An 18,850-nucleotide genomic window follows, 5' to 3' on the forward strand; every position below is an offset into this window, starting at 1 on the left:
TTAGTAGCAATTGTTTTGGCAGTTAAAACCATTAGGTAATTCAAATACATTGTATATAAAATATATATCTCTAAGTTACTCATCTAATATATAAACGGCTATATGTCTGTTGGTTTGTTTCTATATTTTAAAACTCTATCTCCTCCAAAACTAAGTCGCAGACCGGCGCTAAGGGCCTCAAATGATTGGATTTTTATGGGCTATTCTTTTATGGGTCGTTAGCTGACTAAAATTGTTTTTAATGGGTCAAAATTGGAAAAAAAATCGTTAAACATTTTGTACATTCATCTTGGTTTATTTTTAATCAATTTATATGTGTGTCACATTGGTACAGTGGTAACGTCACCAGGTTCAAAGGCTACAGTTTTGGTTTCGATTCTACTTTTGAAATTGCGACCCTATAATAATATACATGAAATCTGGACAAATTAAAATATCATATTTAAGCATATTTTACGCTCGGACAAAGCCCCTCCCCCCTCCCCCTGCCCTAGTATCTAATAAGTTTTGTATGAAAAATAAACACTTGAATTTGCATCAACAATCTGACTACTTATTTCCTTTTAAACACTTTTAAATGGATTCTTTGTTTTTGTTTTATACTGACTAATGAGGTGTATTACTCTTGCTAATTTGTAAGCAGATTGTATTCCCTTATTAAAAACTTTCAAAGAAAATATTTTCCAAAGACCTTATTTTTCCATCATGTAAACATGACCATATTACTTAAGTAATTACTAGGGCTATGACAACAGCATATTCTTACCATTGTTTTGACTCTCAAGTATATATCCGACACGGTTAAACACAGTTAATCAACCGAGAACCACATCACTCTATATAAAAGCATATAAGATATCAACGGATACACACTCGAGAGTCAAAACAATGAAAAGAATATGCTGTTGTCATAGCTCTAGTGATTACATTCATCATGTATAAATCGTGCATGTGTGGCCTCCTTATGACAGAGAATGGATACCATCTGAAAGCTTCTATGCAGTCTCCACTCTCATTCAGCATCCCTCAAGTTCAGCAAACGAAAAACATCCAGAACAACCGGAATAAATGGAGTAAACATAGTTCTTGAGATTTTAAACATTTAGCATGCAAAGTGAGCGCCTTAAAACTGGGTCACTTCTCTATCCACACTTTATATAAATAAGCTTAGTAAAATTAATCATTTAAATCGTTATAGAGATATGTGCAGTTGGTAGGGAAAGCGTAAAAATAAATAATGCTAATAATGGATTTTTTTTTTTTTTTTAATTCAACTGTTGACATTAAAAAGCTTAGTAAGGAAAAAATATAAACGACTCCCATCTCTCCAGAAATGGGTTAATTCAGGATAAATTCTTTGTAAATTTATTTTGCTATTCAAATAAATGTCTTTGGAATATACCATTAACAAATAGCATGTATCTCTGATGTATCGTTATTTTCATGGAAAGTGTTCGACTGAGCTTCAATCTATGGTCCCCCCTCGCAAAACTTTCACAAGAAACACTCGTCTAGCTGTAAACACTATCAATAATTCCCCCCACTCTTTATCTGTGCCTAAACCTAAACGTAGATTCCATGAACAAAGCTTCTTTCTTAGAACTGCACGCCTGTGGAATTGTCTTCCGTTTTCCTGCTTTCCGGCTGACTACAATATGGTTGTCTTCAAGTCTAACGTAAATAAGTTCTTGATGAGCCGTTCCATATAAGTTATCAAATTTAACAAATTTTCATTACTAATGATTACTATATTGTCCAATTTCTACTGTACACTCTTTAACCCTTATCCTTGAGTGGCCTCTTGGCCTTGATAATGAGTTGATACCTATGAAAAAAAAAAAAAAGAAAAAGTCCAATGTGAACAAGTTCTAATTGAATCGTCCCCCTAAGTAATCCAAGTTACAAAATTCCCACTGTTTACTATGCTAAAATCACAATGACTAATGTATACCTATTAACCCTTATCCTCGAGTGGCCTCTGGGCCTTGATAAGTGGTGACACCCTTATAAAAAAAAAAAATAGCATCAGCAACATACAAGTTTGGAATTAAGGTCTAAAATACTTTTGGAGTTGAATTACTTAATGATAAATAGTTTGTAAGAAATACAAGAATATGAAGGTGGGTAAAAACTTTGCTATGGAAAAAGTATATTTGAATAGCAAAGCTATTGTTGTTTAGAAGTCTTTTACTTTGGTGATACCATTGGAGCACAGGGAGGAGCAAATACTAGTGTAATTGCAAGAGTTAGGAGTAAGTCCAGAGAACTTCTGCCATAACTAACAGCAGAGCATTACCATTGTTGGCCAAAGGAAGAATCTGTCAGGCATGTGTACAGTGTGATGTATTGAAATAAAATCTGGCTAATGACGGTTGAGAACATGTGTTGCATGAAGACAAATGACATGAAAATAATATGATGAATCTTAGATGTGAGTTTTAAAAGACCAGCTTAGTTCTGATGACCTTGAAGGACTACTAAATTTGGCCAATATAGGAGACTGATGATGCGACCATGCTAAAAGAATAGATGAGCTTTTAATAGATATAGAACAAGTGTGTAATATTTTAATTTACAAAGCTCTTTATTGTTCATGTGGTGAATGATTTTTTTTTTTTTTTGTCAAAATTCTACTTTTTAAGTTTTTGTGGATCATTTACAAATTTGCTTTTGTAGTGCTTAAGTTCCTTGGAACAAGCATTAATAATATAGCCCTCTCAGTCCCTACAACTCATTGCCTAGGCGTTTTTTGACGTTCAACTTCAAAAGATCATAACTCCTTTCATAATAAACTTTATTAATCGAAGTGAAAACCATTGGAATGGACACATTTTTACAAACAAGAAACAAGTTTATTTATCCCATCAGAATAGAAATCCGGAGTTCTGGAAGCGATGAAGTCATTGAAGGCTAATTCAGTATCATTTGGGCTTTTGAAACATTTATTCTTCTCTACTACTGCTACTAATTGTGTTTATCGTTTCTGTTGATGATTTCCATCCAAGAAAATATTTTCAAATATGTTATTGGTGAGTCTCTTTTGGTGGATTGATGTTGTAATGCCAACTTTCTTCATGTCATTGAGATGGCAACTCGACAAAGTTTCCACTTCCCTGAAGAAGACTGGGGTAGCATAACCTCACATTGTTAATTGATCAGGAGTTTGAACAAGGGTTGAGTAGAGAACTGGACATCACCTGAGGAACGAGAAATGAATTTAAAAAAGAAAAAGATTTTGATAAATTATAGTAAGAATATTTCTTAATATAAAAAATATTTTTATGAAACTTGTAGTCGCAATAACAAAAAGATCTTTCGCTGATTAGAAGTTAATATCTCTGTGATTCTGGACCAAGTACAACCTATCTTGCACAGGAACCATTTTGATTGCTTATTTTACTCCTCAGAATTTGCCTCTAGGTGGATTTTCTCCCATATTCGGCCCCCAATATGCAGCTATGTGATACCCCTTTGTCTTTTTATGGCTTACCTTATACTTGCACTTATCTCAATTCATACATCTGATTTGTTATCCTTTTAAAATGATGACAGATGGCGATAGGGGTTAACTTCTGACCTTCCTATCACTCGCTGTAATCAAAATGAAAACATTATTTGGAAAAAATTAAAACTGTATTATTTAGTACATGTTATCTCTTTCAGACTGATTCTTTATCTCCTCGTACTCTGCATGTGTCTCAAATATATACTAGTGTAATTTTGCAGTTCTCTGTGGAACCCCACTTTGTCACACTTTTTTTTTTTATGCAATTTAAACAAAACAAATTTCTTACAGGCTTCTATTATTCCCATAAAAATAGAATCCCATAAAGCAAAAATACTGTATAAATTTGTCATTTGATTGGACACATATACCAGATGAAAGTAAATTAAACACAAATGGCTAAATATATTTTAAATTCATTTTCTTGCAAACCCTGAAAGTTGTCCAACATGTTAGTCTAATCATATTAAATAAGACAATCACTGTAGATAATTATAGTCCTTTTATTTATCTTTTCTTTTTAATCTTGTGACTAGGAAATGATTCAGTTCTTTATTTTCTTTCATTTCTTTCTTGTTCTTTTTGTTTTTCGCTTCTCTCTTTCTTTCCTTTTTTCCTTTTCTCTCTTTCTCAATTTTTTGTTCTTTCATTATTTTTATAATCAGCCAATTGTCTTCCTACTCAGTCATTTTTCTCAAAGAGGCGTTTGTATTTTTTTTTTTTTTTTTTTTGTAAGTTTCTGAAGTGTTAAGCTGACGTGGAAGATTTCTCCATATTTGGCAAATAACAATCTATAATGGCATTTTTACCCTTTTTAATACGTTACATCAAGTGACATGTCCTTAACACTGATCTATAGAAATTCATTTATAATTAAGTGTTATACAGTCTGAAGAATTATGATACAACAAAAATAATCTTGTTACAAATCCTTTTGATTTTTTTTTTACATACTGATATGTGAGACTTAATATTTATGTCAATCTAATAAGTTCATGTGTCGCAACAAAACACATGACTTGATCTTCAAATTTAATAGCTTTGAGTGAGAAAAATGACTTGCTCATTCATTAATTCATGTTTTTGAAGTAGAACTCAAGAACTATTACATCATGAGGGAGATGTTCAGTGAACTAAAACAGGCGATGTCATTAGGGTATTATCAATTAAATTGGCATCAACTGTCGATGGGAGAGGGTAAACTCTTAGGCACTCATCTTTAGGGGACCCCACCTTCCTACTGTGGGAAAACTTTGTTACATATTCAGATGGAGTGGATTTTTGTAGTTAGTTTTCTTGCTTTACTGGAGGGGAAAAAAAAACTCTTAAATTTGATTGGCTGCCTGCTTGCACTTAACAACGCAAAGGATGGAAGAATATCTTTAAACTGTTATAGAAAACGAGTGGTATTTATTATAATCATGTTTGTAGATTCCCCCCAGAAATGACTATCAGAAAAAAAAGACCTCAATATCTGAAGGAGAGGGGGCATAATAATGTTCAGGATAACGACAGTGAAGGAAACAATAACAGTGGAAAAAATGCAAAGATACACACAGGGAATATTCCAAAGGTCAACAGTTACATAAAAATGTCCCCTAAAAGTTGGGAGGGGACAATTTATTGCAAAAGTTTGTGTTGGAAAAGCAACAGGTTAATTACGGAAACTATTTTAATATCTTCAAGGCAGATGCAGTAAAAAAAAATATCATTTATGTTCTAATTTTTGGCGCTTTTTTGTTAAAATATCAAAATTCAAAAATCGAAATATCCAAAAATTAGAAAAAACAATCGGGTAGAAAAATAATTATTACTAAAATGCTTTTTGAAGACATTTAGCAGAAATTGAGTTTTGTTAAATTGGCCTAAGGTTTTCAGAAAATAATTATCTCCTTTGTAAAAATTCGAACTGTTTTTTGCATTTTTTAATTTTTTTTTATTAGTAAAACTAAATTTTTGCTAATTCTCTTTAAAAATTATTCTCGTTAATTTTCTAACTATTTTTTGGAATTTTTTGGTCATGTGCATTACTGCGACATGACAATTAATAGCAATCATTTTACTTTAAATTCAGTATCACAAATTTTGTTCTTATAACGAAGAAGCACCCAATTTTTTCCTATTAAAAATGGACAGGACAAAAAATCATTGTGGTGATAATTTAAAAAAAAAAACAAAAAAAAAGTCGAAATATTCATGGGATTTTATTTTATTTTATTTAATGGAAATCGCTCGAAAAAAGGCATGAAACCACTTGATATAAGGAATTAGCAAGAATGAAAGCCGAAATACCAAGGTTGTAAATAGAAGAAAAACAGTGAGCAGAAAGAGAGTTCCACAACCTTGCAGTTCTTGAAAAGAAGCTGTATTACAATGAGGTATTAAAACTACAAATTGATGGAGACCTCTAGATCAATTACTCAAATGAACTGGAACAAGAGATCAGACAATTCTGAGGAATACATGCCATAATAGTATTTATAGAAAAGCCTGATACTAGCAACATAACGTTTGTGAGAGAAAGGTTACAGTGAAGAAAAAATGTGGGACCAATCAAATTACAGATACATTTCTGCAATTTATCAAAAGCCATCAAATGGGACACAGATTCACCAATCCAAATATGACAACAATACTCCATACATGGTCTGATAGATTTGCTGAAATAGAAAATAGCCTCACGTGTGAAAAAGTGTTTATATTGATGGATAACCGATTTTATGAGAAGCAGAAAGAGCAGTGGATTTAATATATGAACTCAAGAAAAATTTGATAAGGAAGAAAGACCAAGAAGTTTCAATTTCTCATAGAGAGCAGTACCATCCATAAGAATCTCAGGAAAAAAAAAAAAAGGAACACACCTCCAACTGAAGGACAATAGCTAAGTCTTAACAGAATTAATCAAAACAAGCCATTTCTTACTCCAATCCATAATAGAACCCAAATCAACTTCTAGATCAGCTGCATATTTCAACTGATCTGAGAAAAATGGGTGAGAAGTAATACCAGAATAGTGGTGTCATCAGTATTAATGTTAACTTTCTGAATAATATTCTCAATAAGGTCATTTATTTAGAGAAGAAACTGTTAGATGTAGAATAGGGCCCTGAGGAACACTGGCATTAATAGAAAAAGAAAATGAAGATACTCCATTAAGAGTTACTCATAAGCTTCAATCAGAAAAAAAAAGACCTAACAATGTGAAGAACTTTATCACCAATACCACACATAATTTTGAAGTTTATGCAGAAGACCAGGATGCCACACTCTGTCAAACGCTTTTGAAATGTCAAGTGCAATGACCATACCCTTGCCTGAATCATCCATAAACCAACAGATCCATTCAGTTATAGCAGTTAATAGATCAGCTGTTGAACGAAAACCGCAAAAACCATATTGAACATCACTAAAGAGGGCCAGACTTTCCAGAAAATGAACAAGCCTCCTGTTGACTAATCTCTCAAAAACTTAACTAATAACAGAAGACTAACAAGATAATATTTAGTTGGATCCTGGTGATCACCAGCATTTTTAAAGATAGAGATTATAAGAGGACTCCTTCCAACAAAAAGAACGGAGATAGACAGATTGAATAATTTTGAGAGGACAAAAGAAAGTTTGGGCACACAACGTTTGAGAACAGGAATCAAATCAGAACCAAAAACCTTAGATTGATCAAGACCAGCAAGAATTCTAGCAACCATCTTTGGAATGATAATTACAGAATCAAGAGTTTGATCATTTTCAAAGGAAAATCTGGAAGTACTGCACCAGAATCACAGAGAGAAGAATTGTCAGCAAAGAGATCAGCCTTATTCTTAGAAAATGAAATGACCTGGAGACCATTAAAGAGGAATAGCAGACTTGCTACTATCAATAACACTATTATAGATTCTCCAAAAATCACAAGAGCCAACCTTTTGAGATTAGAAAGTCACGAATTTATGTGATCAATTTTATTGCTAAGTCGATTTAAAAAAAATTTTTAATATTGTTTCTTAGCATTATATTTCTCCAAATATTTATTTTCTTAAAAAAAATAAGAGAAAGGACAAAAACATCAATGAGTGAAACAAAAATTTAACTTTAGATTCCTGTGCAACACCAAGTAGGGGCAGTTTATAAAGTATATGTAAAAATAGTAAATCATGTTTTCCCTTTAACTCTTACTACTAATCTATATAAATAAAACAGGTGTGTGTCTGTCTGTGAATATTTAACCGATAACCTCTTAAACTACTGGTCACATAACACTGACATTAACAGGAAATAGTAATCATACACCAAGGATGGTTTATAACAAGTAAAATTTTTGGATGGATGAATATGTCAGCAAGTGAAAATGAAAAATATTCATTTCAACTCAACGACATAGTTCTATTACTTTTTGTATGTGCAAATTCATTCATAGACTGAAGTGGTTTAATTTTAAATCTTTATCTCTCAATGGCGCAAACGGTAGGGAATGTGACTAGAACACTGTTTTGGGTTCGATTCTAGCAGACTTTTTTTTTTTTACTTTTGAAATCAGTACTATATATTAGGTACAATATAATATTCAATAGAGAATTGACTCTGCAATAATAAATACGAAATCTGTGTGAATTAAAATATATTTAAGTGAATTTTATGAACCTGACGAGCCCTCCCCCCGCCATGCTAGTCACTGTAATATTTCCTCCATCTAATTTATCCTCTGCACTGATAATCTCCTCTTAATCAAAGATGAGATTCTGAATAGAGTATTATGGCATTGGCTATATGTATGAGCAAATGGTGCAGTTTTTATACAATAGTTTTTTGGTTTAAATTATTTTTCTAAGAAGATTCATAATTTCAGATTATTTATCAGTTAGAATTTAATTGTATTTGAAAGAAAATAATCTACAGTTAATCTGGGACAAAAGAAAATTGTTATGTATGAAAATGATTAAAATAAAAACTTTACTGACAGTGGTTAAATAATCATAATAGTATATTTTAACACACTTCAAAAAGATAAATCATTTTTCTAGAATTATTTCAAGGATAATTTAGTGCATTTAAAGTATTAATAAAGTGGCTTCATGAACATGTTCGTTATTTACTCAAAATTACATATTCATTTCAAAAGGTAGTGTTCTATCCTTAAAACCATTGTGACTGCAGCCATGTTTTATTTACTTTTCTAATAACTGCTTGAAGTTGTTAAAGTATGGTATGAGGTTCCTTCAATAAGTTTCCACACTTTTTTTTGTATGAGCACTTTTAATGATAGTACGCAATGAAACTCTGGTCTCCTTTGGATGAATCTCCTCTGGTTGCAATGCACTTGTTGTACCGTTCCAACAATTTCTGGAAGGCCCTAAGGAAAACCTCTTCTGTGAGCAATTCAATGACTCTTCTCACTGCCTCTTTCATCTCAGTTGTCTCATAAGAACAGCCTCTAGGGTTTTCATTGAGCTTAGATAAATAACCAAAAGTCACAGGGAGCAAGGTCTGTGCTTATAGGGAAGTTGAGAAAACATCTTGATGCCCATCTTAGTCAAATAGTCTGTGACAAGGATGGAGTTGAGGACTAGTGCATTCGCGCAAATCTTCAGTTCTTCATGAATAATTGTGTGTACAGTTCCCACACTGATATCAAACTGTGCACTTATTGTCTCTATAAACACATGACAGTTCTTAGCCATGAAATTCTTTATTTAGCCAATCAACTGATGTTCTGATTTCCTTACTCTTTGCACACCTCTCATCATCCCTTGCAGACTCCCGGCCTTCCTTGAATCTTTTCTGCTGCTCAAAAACTGATGCTAGATTTATGCAAAATGGCCCAAAAGCAGTCTGAAGCATTCCGTATGTTTCTGTGGTATTTTTCCAAGTTTAGAACAGAATTTTATTGCATATTGTTTTTCTCAAGTGTCCTCACGTCCAGATGGCATTTTTGAAATTCACCAGCTGTGACAATAAGACTTTAGTAGGGTGTATTCCAATTCCTGCTATAGCTGTTCATTTGAACTTGAAATCATAAAAATTGGTCAGTCATCTCATAAGATGTATAACAATAACATACTGAATTTTTAAGTGTCTACAACAATTTTAACTGCCTCTACAAAAAGTCTAGAAGCTTATTGAAGACACCTCGTAACTTGACATTTTTTCTTGATATTTGTTCCACTTTAATTAGAACTTTTTAAATTATTTCATTGTAAAAATTTATTTTAAATTTGTTTATTTTTTATTAAAAATATTCTTAAAACACTAATATGCTATTAATTGCAATAAAATTGTTTTGAAGAATATTCTAATTTATATTTTTAATTCAAAGGTTACTGTAGGTGCTAAAAATTTTTAGATGATATTTAGTTTTCTCTCTTTTTTATTTAACAAACATGTGTCATAGCTTATCTTGAAGTTACACTTTTCTGTAGCTTGAAGGTTCAATCCTCGGTGCAAGTGATACTCGAAGTACAATTGCAAGTTACTTAATACATTTACCCAGTCATGGCTGATGTAATGAGAGCATGCTACCCCCATGTATTAAATAAAGGGTTCTGTTTAAAATTCTATGAAGATACCCGTGTTCGACACAATACATCTGAAGAAGGTTGTAAGTTACATTGACTGAAACATTGTGAAAATAACACTAAAGATGAGAACAGTAGTCTGAAAAAATTACTTTGTTGGGCATCTCTGAAAAGTGCTGTAAGGGTATTGCTGCTGCTGCTTCCCCTGATTCCCATGGCGACAAGAGTCAAGTCGAGATGGGAGTGTTCCTAGCTCTCGAGCTGAACTGAAGATTTGCTGTGAAATCCGCTAGCTTTATGGAGAGCCGTTTGTGATACAGGCTCCATGACCAGTAATGGTGTCACTAAGCAACGAATGACTATAATTAATTTCACACCATATTACTTGTAGTTAAAGGTATCTTTAGTGTTTGTTAACTGTATTGATTTTAATCTAGGTTTGAAATAAGTCCTTTGTTTTTGCTTAGTTTGTGAAAGATAAAGTTTTTATGTTTTCTCTTTGTTGTTTGAAAACAGTCGTTGCTATTTTTAGCACACGTGGTTGTGGCATATTTCCAGGAATGTTGATTTTCAGCTGATGGTGTGTTTTTGTTTACAAACATCAGTAATTAGTTGGCAAACCACGACATATTAATAATTTGTTCTTAATACTATTATGTTAGTAGATTATCATATATCTCCTTAGAATATGAATTGTTATATAAAGTTCTAGAATGTACGCAACAGTATGTGCATAGAACCGCATTCTTTCTTTCTCTTTTTTTCTTTAAGATGTTGGTCTGTGGCTGTTTTAGGAAACAACCTTTGATATTTACTTATATGATTTAATTAGGACAAATAAGTTGTGTTACATGATCCATAAAACAACTCATTGTCAGTCCATTAGTACCAGTTTAGCCAATTTTTAGCCCCACCCTCCGTTTTTGATGGTTTACTTATAATATCTTCTATTCTCACATCTAACTATTAATATTTGTTGAGATTTGACCTTTGTAAATCTCTAAGAGTTGACATGAAATGATTACCGCACAATTACAAGTAAATTTGGTCAAAAAGTAAAATGAAAAACAATTTTTATTGGAGTGGGGATTCAAATGTCATTTCTTGACCTTTACTTTTTCCACCCCTCTTTTTTTTTTTTTTTTTTTAATTTTTTTTTTAGGGAACTTCGTTCTGTTTTGACTGTGTTTTCCACATCAGAGAGTTTGTTCTGAATTGTATGACTGATTTTACCTGCCCCTTGCAGTGCTATTGATTAGAACCGTCTGTAGTATTTAGTTGAGTCTAATAATAGCCCTGAATGAATTAACCTCTTTATGAACGAGGTGAAGGGTGGATGATGGGGTGAGAACTTGCAAGTTTGTGGCTTTTTCTTTCTGAAATGAGCGAACATTTCACATTTAAAACTGATACAAAGTAGACTTTCATTCTCTGTTTTTGTTTTTTAAGCAACTTTTTATGTTACCAGACACAAAGATTAACATTGAATTATTCATGCCGGGATACTCGTTTTTAATTTAAATTTAACTGCTTAGGAGTTAGGTAGACTGTAGATCAGTTTTTATTTCGTACAAGCATAGAAGTACTCTAACGGGTAGCTTTTAGTCTAACTCTTGTGAAGAACTGGTTTTGGCTTTATTTAGTTTTAAACTTATAAATATTCATCATCATCATCATCATCATCAGCATCATTATTATTAGTAATAGTAGTAGTAATCTTATTAATGATTCTACTAATTTTTATTCTATGATACTTTTATATCAAGGATGCATTAGGATAAATTTTTAATTTTGAATGTATGTCTTATGAGTAATATTATAGGTTTTTTTTTTTTTTTTTTTTTTTTTTTATCTCGCCTCCCCTTGGCACATTAGGCATACCATGGGTATTTCATACCAGATTTGGTGTAGTTTTGACCAATAATTCATGTATTTGATCTTAGTAGTAGTAGCATTATCGACCCCTTCCCCATCCACATGTATTTATTTGCTGCACTTAGTGTCTCAAGAATGACACAATTTTGTTAAGTAGTTTTGGAGCCTTTAAGTAATTAAAAGAAAATCAATACATTGTCAGCGGATGTATGTACATATCTTTACTTAAAATCTATATTTATCAAATTAAAAAAAACAAAAACATATCTATTCACGGGCAGTTTCATAACTGTAAAAGCTATTAAAAAATGTATGTAAAACTGCATTTCTTATCGTTTTTAACTTTGAATTTTGTTGTACAGCATTCACACTTTGTACAGGAGGAAGTGTCAGGGGAATATTAAATTCATGTGATCTCCAGTTGCCTGTATATTGATTTTTAATCTAATATGTGTCTATTGGTTTTAATCTTAATTAAAATATATTTACATGAAAAACAATTTTAACAAAATTCAGAGTAATTTATTTTCAACTTATCTGTCTTTATTGGTTTGGAAACTATTTCCATTTAATGAAATCCATTCACGAGCACTGATTGACAATTTATCAAAGTATTTGTTGTTGGATTAACACTAACAGTGACACATGACACGGGCCTAGTAATTGAACATTGGTCCGACCACTCTATTATGTCACTAGATAAAGACAGACGAATGCTAAATTGACCGTCTGCAAAATTAAATAGATTATTTTATGTGTTAAGTAATAGAAAGTCTACTGTTTATAGTAAGAACTGTTGATATGGAATGACAAATTGAAAAATTTAACTGTTTAAAGCCAAACATGTGCAAAATCTCCTTCAATAAATAATAAATATTGAATTTAATTTTAATAAATAAAAGGATATTCTGCACTTGTTTGACTTTAAACCGTTAAATTAGGTTATTTTATATTTATTTCAATTATTGTGCAACCTAATTAAAAAAGGCTTATGACCTAAAGATTAAACTTTAATCTAAAACATAACCTGATGAATCGATTCCATTCGATTAATTGAGCAACAGTTTCATTTTTTTTTTTTTTTTTTTTTTTTTTTTTTGTAAATTAATATAAATGTAAATGATGTAAATTTATTTGGATACTATCGAACGCTGTTTCATGTTATATATTGAACAGATTATACTTAATCCATAAGATACTGACGAGTATCACCATTCTGTGTGGGAGTTCACCTGTGAATAATGGTAATAAGGAGGTAACTTTACACTCTCATGAATATATAAATAGATCGACTGTAATCAAAGGCAAACCCAAATACTCCCTTTTCGTTGGTTACTACTGAGATGTAGCAGAGGATGCCACTCGTTTTCTTGGATTGTTCCATTTACCTTTGATTCTTGCATTATAATGCTGAATATTTAGCAAGTATGTGTCAAGTGCAATTTCTTTTTTCTTAATTTTTGATATGACATCGATTGAGTATTGAACACCAATCTCCCGGATCATAAGTAAGCACTGTAACCATCATTCCAAACATGCTGGTTCAAAATTAATGTCCTAGCATATCCAGGACACATCAAATTAATTCTAAACTGTAATTATCTCCTAGGCGTACTTAATCATAGCTATGTTTATGCAAAAAAAAAAACAAAAAAAAAAAATTAACCATGAAACCACACACGCAATCATTAATATATCCACCGCGGTTAGTCTGCTTATGTTAAATTTGTATAACAAACAAGAACGAACGATCCTATCTTTAATATATATATAATCGGTTTAATCTTAAAATTCAAGTGGCTTAACTAGGAAAGTATTATTTTTTTTGTGAGGGTCAGTTGGCTGGCTCAAGTTTAAGGAAATTCGTATCTTAAATGTGCAAAATTAATCTATAGTAGAACTCCGGGATACAGCAATAAAAATTAGTAATAAAATACAGTACAGTATATAATACACATGTATATAATCAAATAATATTAGAAATAACACCGTAAGGCGAGGCAAGTACTGTAATCAGGGGGCCATAAAAACATTGCATTCCACATCGTAACCTGAATGAAAACGTATCCTCAGGATTCTACTGTATTATTGTTTACTTCCTAGGAATTTTCACACCAGTCATTTCTTCTGTCTTTTCATCCTCCTATTTTGTGTGGTATCAAGTAATGTTTGTTAGTGCGACCATGTTTTGTGAGAGAAGGAAAGACATCAAATGGGATTTAAAAAAAAAAAAAGAAAAAAAAAGAAAACGAAAGGAAAACTTTTCTACCTTGACAGTTTCCGTTTCCTCAGTTTCATGTAGTTTTCTATGTTCCTAGCTTTGTGTGTGCAGTGTTATTCTATTTCATTAAGTCAATGTCATCTGGTTATGAAGGTTGGATTCTGCATCTGAGGATTTCAAAAAATATTTCGGCTGTTTTCACCAACACCATGCTTTATTCGATTCTAATCTTTTACTGGATTCAAATTTCTTCTGGTCTTTTTTTTTTCAAAATTTTTAAGGATTATTTCTAGTTGTGTATCAGTTTCTTTGCTGCTTATGGACTCCACAATATTGTAAACCTTCCTAATATAAAAGTAATACTACCATAGGACTTCTTGTAAAATTTTACATGGGAAATGTTGTTTAATCTTGTTATAGGTCTTTATTTACAACTAGCGGGAGGTACCCGGCGTTGCCTGGGTTTTTAGAGGCGTGTGTGGTTGGGGGGAGTATAATGAAAACAAAGCGAAGTAATAACCATGTTTTAATATTATAAAAACAAACAATGCTAAAGCTATGAAAAAAAAAAATCCTGAAAAAAAAAACAAAAAAATGAACATGATGCAATACGAACGGTCCGGCGGTGCCCAGGTGTTTGAAAAATCCCCCAAAAAGTTGGGGGGGGGGGTCAAATTCGAATCATTGAGGCCGAAGCACAAAAAAAAACGAAAAAAAAAAAACGTGATGAATTAACTAAAAAGCGAATTAGGTCAAATATCAATTCCGCAGTGAAGTGTGTTTTGGTTTAGTTTCAGTAGTCCCACATCACACTCGAATTGTAAATGAATTTTTTTGTTTTCTCGAATTCTAAATGAAATTATATTTTAATTCTAATTTAAGTGTAATGCAAGTGATATTGTTGCGTTGTAATAATAAATAGTAAAGATTGAATTCTTTGTGTAAAAATAAATGTTGAGTTGAAAGCACTAATAATTAAAGGCCATAGTTAGATTTCATGGTTAGAGTTGTTAAAACCGGAAGTAAAAACCGGTTAGTCCCGCAGGTTGCGTCTTTGTTTTTTGTTTTTTTTTCATTTTTTTTTTTTTTTTGTATTTTTATTTTATTATGGGAAAAACAGAAAGCATAAATCAAGGAAAAAAGATTTAAAAAAAAAGAAAACAAAATACGGCATAAATAACCTTGCACGATTCCGAACCGGTGTTTCCTCATACTGTTCCTTGTGAACGCATCCGCTGTGGTGTAAATGGGGAGCGGGGAAAGGAGAAATCTAATAAAGAGAAAAGGTGTTGCAACTTCCATTGAATCTAACCAATTTTGGCAGTGGACTCTCACCGGAAAAAAATATAGGAATGTACCATTGTCGAGGAACTGTAGAGCTAATAGGCCTATAGCACACCTCAGATAATGTGCTACAACTTGTAAGCATTACATTTGCATGTTATGTCATGATTTTTAATCCTATTAAGGTCAAAATCGGAGGGGAAAAATGAGTTCATTTTATTTATATAGATAGATAGTAGAGATTACATCACAAGACAGACATCACATTTATAACGTAAGATACTATCAGATCTTTTTATTTTATTTTTTTTTTTTTTTTTAGATAACTTATCCATTCTTTATTTTTTCTTTTTCATCAATTGTTTTCCACGTGAGATATTTTAAAATTTCAATTTATTTTCTGCCTCTCCATTTTTTTTTTTTTTTTTTCCTTTTTTGCACACATTTCAAGTTTTTTGTTATAGTTCTTTTATTAAGCATAGTTATGGTCGATTACAAAATATTGTTTACAAGTGGTTGCAATGAAATTCTTTTAGTTTATAATTTTTATTTGTTTTCACTTTTTTTTTTTTAAACCTATGCAGAAAACGGAATAAAATTTTAGTTATAAGAGAGATAACTTTTCTATTCTTAAACTAAAAATGAGTTATTTTCTGTCATTGAAAAATCTTGCCATATTACCAGTTAACTGATTAGGACTACATTTGTTTAAATAAACTAGCAAAGTACATTAGTGTCGGTAGTGAAGTAAAATAATAACTGCAAGTTGGCTAACCAGAATCAAAGTTTGATATGTCAGCTTAAATGCTATTTAGGTTCAACTTCTGAGACCTCACACGATAACTTTATATGTTAGAAGATTTGGAAAAGTTTATTCCTTCGTTAACTTAAATTTCTTATGGATGATTCTATATATTAATTTTGCATATACCCTATAATTATGTCGTATCCATTGAGTTGTTTCTTCTTAAAATTGCTATGACTAGGGAGGGGAAACTTGACCTAATAAAGTGTCACAAACTATGAATATGTCATGTGAACATCTTGCCATATCTGTTGCAACCGTTTATTTTCTATCAGTAAAATAGCAACTTGAATTAAATAAATTGTATATGATGACTTGTTTTTAATGTTTTTTTGTTTTTTTTTCAGAATTAACTCCCAAACGGGTTGATATGCCATAAAATAGATGAATCAAACCAACCAGTTTAAATTTGTATTTTCATATATCAATGGTTATTAATTTCAGGTGACAAAGGATTTTATACCATTATCTGTTATCTAATATATTGCCAGATGTCTAGGGTTCCATTATATCTGGATTTCTTATTTTATCCCCCACCTCACCCATTGAAAATTTTTAGTTTATTCAGTATTAAGTTAACATTATATTGTTATTATTTATCGTTCTTCCTTTATTCTCAAGTGTACAGACTTATTCAAATATATATATATATATATATATATATATATATATATATATATATATATATATATATATATATATATAAATGAATATATAATTGAATGATAGGCTGATTGTTTTTCTTTTATCTTTTGCTATCAGTGGATTGAGGAATCAGGTATACCTTATTGGATTGCTTCTTCTTTTTTTTTTTTTTTTTTAATATATGCATGACTGATTTCTTGTTCAATTGGAAATTTTCTTTTGTATTTTATCTTTATATTGCCTCTCTGCTTTATATTGAGTTTTAATTTTTTTTTACTTGCTTTTTACATGCTTTTTGTAATATGCTTTTATAATAAAAGAAATTCATATTGTACAGGAACTTTTCTGAAGTTGTATTTAGGCAGCTTGTTCAGCAGAATGTTATAACCGCAATAATATAGTCCTATGCGAACATCCTTATGTTGGGTTACTTTAAGTTTAATAGTCGTCTAAACCCGAGGGTAAAGTTTGCTTTAGACTATTACACTAGTGAGTAAAAACCTTGCCCCTCATTTATTAGGATAAGCTTACTTAATACACGTACATGGAAATTTAAGTCAGTTTTTTCAGTTATTTGATCCACGAATCCAAACGATTATAAATCTTTATAAAGACTATAAAGTATTTGTGACTAAAAGTAATCATTTTGATTGCAAATATGAATAGCAATTCTTTTCTTATATTAGTTATATATGGTGAGTCACAGGAAACGGATGTTTTTAGGAAAACAAAACTGCGAATATTTTAACAAAAATTAATCTAAACACATCCGTTTTCCGTGACTCACTCTATACTTTAAAAGAAACCTGTAATACATTTCTTAGTTTTTTTTTGGGGGGGGGGCGGGGGCAATATCAGATAGATATTAAATTTTTAAGATATTTTGAAAACTTAATATTTTTTAATGTAATGTACAGCATTGGAAATTATGAAATTATTGGTTTAGACTTCTTTTATGGTTTCCTTTAATAAATTATTTTTTTTCTAACCAAACGGAGGAAGTTCTCTTAAAAAATAGTTAAAAAAATCTTGATCAGTCTCGTATAAAAACTGTAGCCATTACAATTGATTGTACTTTATAATATTACTAGCAGGACCCGTGTACCAGCATTGCCCAGTGGAAATACGCCCCCCCCCCACACACACACACCATGTTGCGGAAATAAAATAATTGTCAAAGAATAAGTTTGTCTTATGTCATTCAATATTTTTTGTTTTGGCATAATAATAATTTTTAAAAAAATAATTTGGGAGCTAACTTTTTTAATTTAGTCCAAGAAATTTAATAAGAGATATGTTGCAGAAATGAAATTGTTGGTAAAAAAAATAAGTTTGTTTATTTTGTTCAATAAACTTTCGTATTTATTTCAGCATAGTAACAAAAAAAAACGCAAATATTTGGGAGCTAAACTCTTCAATTTAGTTCAGAGTTGATTACACGTCATTATAGTTATATTTTGTTTGCTTCTGTAGATATATTTTAAACCGACGCATTTCATATATATATTTATTTATATATTGAAGAATTTAGCTTCCTAGTAATCACATGTTTTTTATTATAATTTGTTCGGAAAAAAAAAAAATAATTACGGAATTTTGTTAAAAGAAATATGTTAGGAAAATAAAATAGTTGGCAAAAAAATAAGTTTGTTTTATTTTGTTCAATAAACTTCCGTACTTTTTACCTATAAATGTAGTCAAATCGATAAAAAGATAAAATAAATTGCAAATAAACTTCTATTTTTAATTTGTTTTTTGTTTGTTTTTTCTGGAGAAATCTTAATGTAGAAAACACAAATATTTGGGATTTAAACTCTTCAAATATATATATATGAAATGTGTCAGTTTGAAACGTCACCAATCTACACAGTGTGTTTAATGGTATAAAAAAGTTGATCTTCGTATTGACGAAGGCGTCTTAATAGGTCTCTTGGTGACGCCATATTATAATGTTAGTAAGTGTTCGTTTATGCACCAAAGAACTGGATTACGGAATATGAAAATTTTTG

General features: G+C 31.1%; 1 protein-coding gene across 17 annotated transcripts in view; it reads left to right on the forward strand.

Moving 5' to 3' along the window:
* The window catches only part of LOC145246641 (uncharacterized), a 370,950-nt gene that overhangs the window by 107,827 nt on the left and 244,273 nt on the right, over positions 1-18,850 (forward strand). For 5 of the 17 annotated variants that reach the window (XM_080108458.1, XM_080108774.1, XM_080109357.1 and 2 more), the window contains exon 3: positions 16,959-16,974. The exons of the other annotated variants lie outside the window; for them this stretch is intronic. The gene's annotated coding sequence lies outside the window, so the exon portion shown is untranslated. The remainder of the gene's footprint in view (positions 1-16,958; positions 16,975-18,850) is intronic. 17 annotated transcript variants of the gene reach the window in all.

The sequence above is a fragment of the Euprymna scolopes genome, chromosome 1, assembly GCF_053919585.1.
Source record: "Euprymna scolopes isolate OS-2025 chromosome 1, ASM5391958v1, whole genome shotgun sequence".
In the NCBI taxonomy this organism is placed as follows: Eukaryota; Metazoa; Mollusca; class Cephalopoda; order Sepiida; family Sepiolidae; genus Euprymna; species Euprymna scolopes.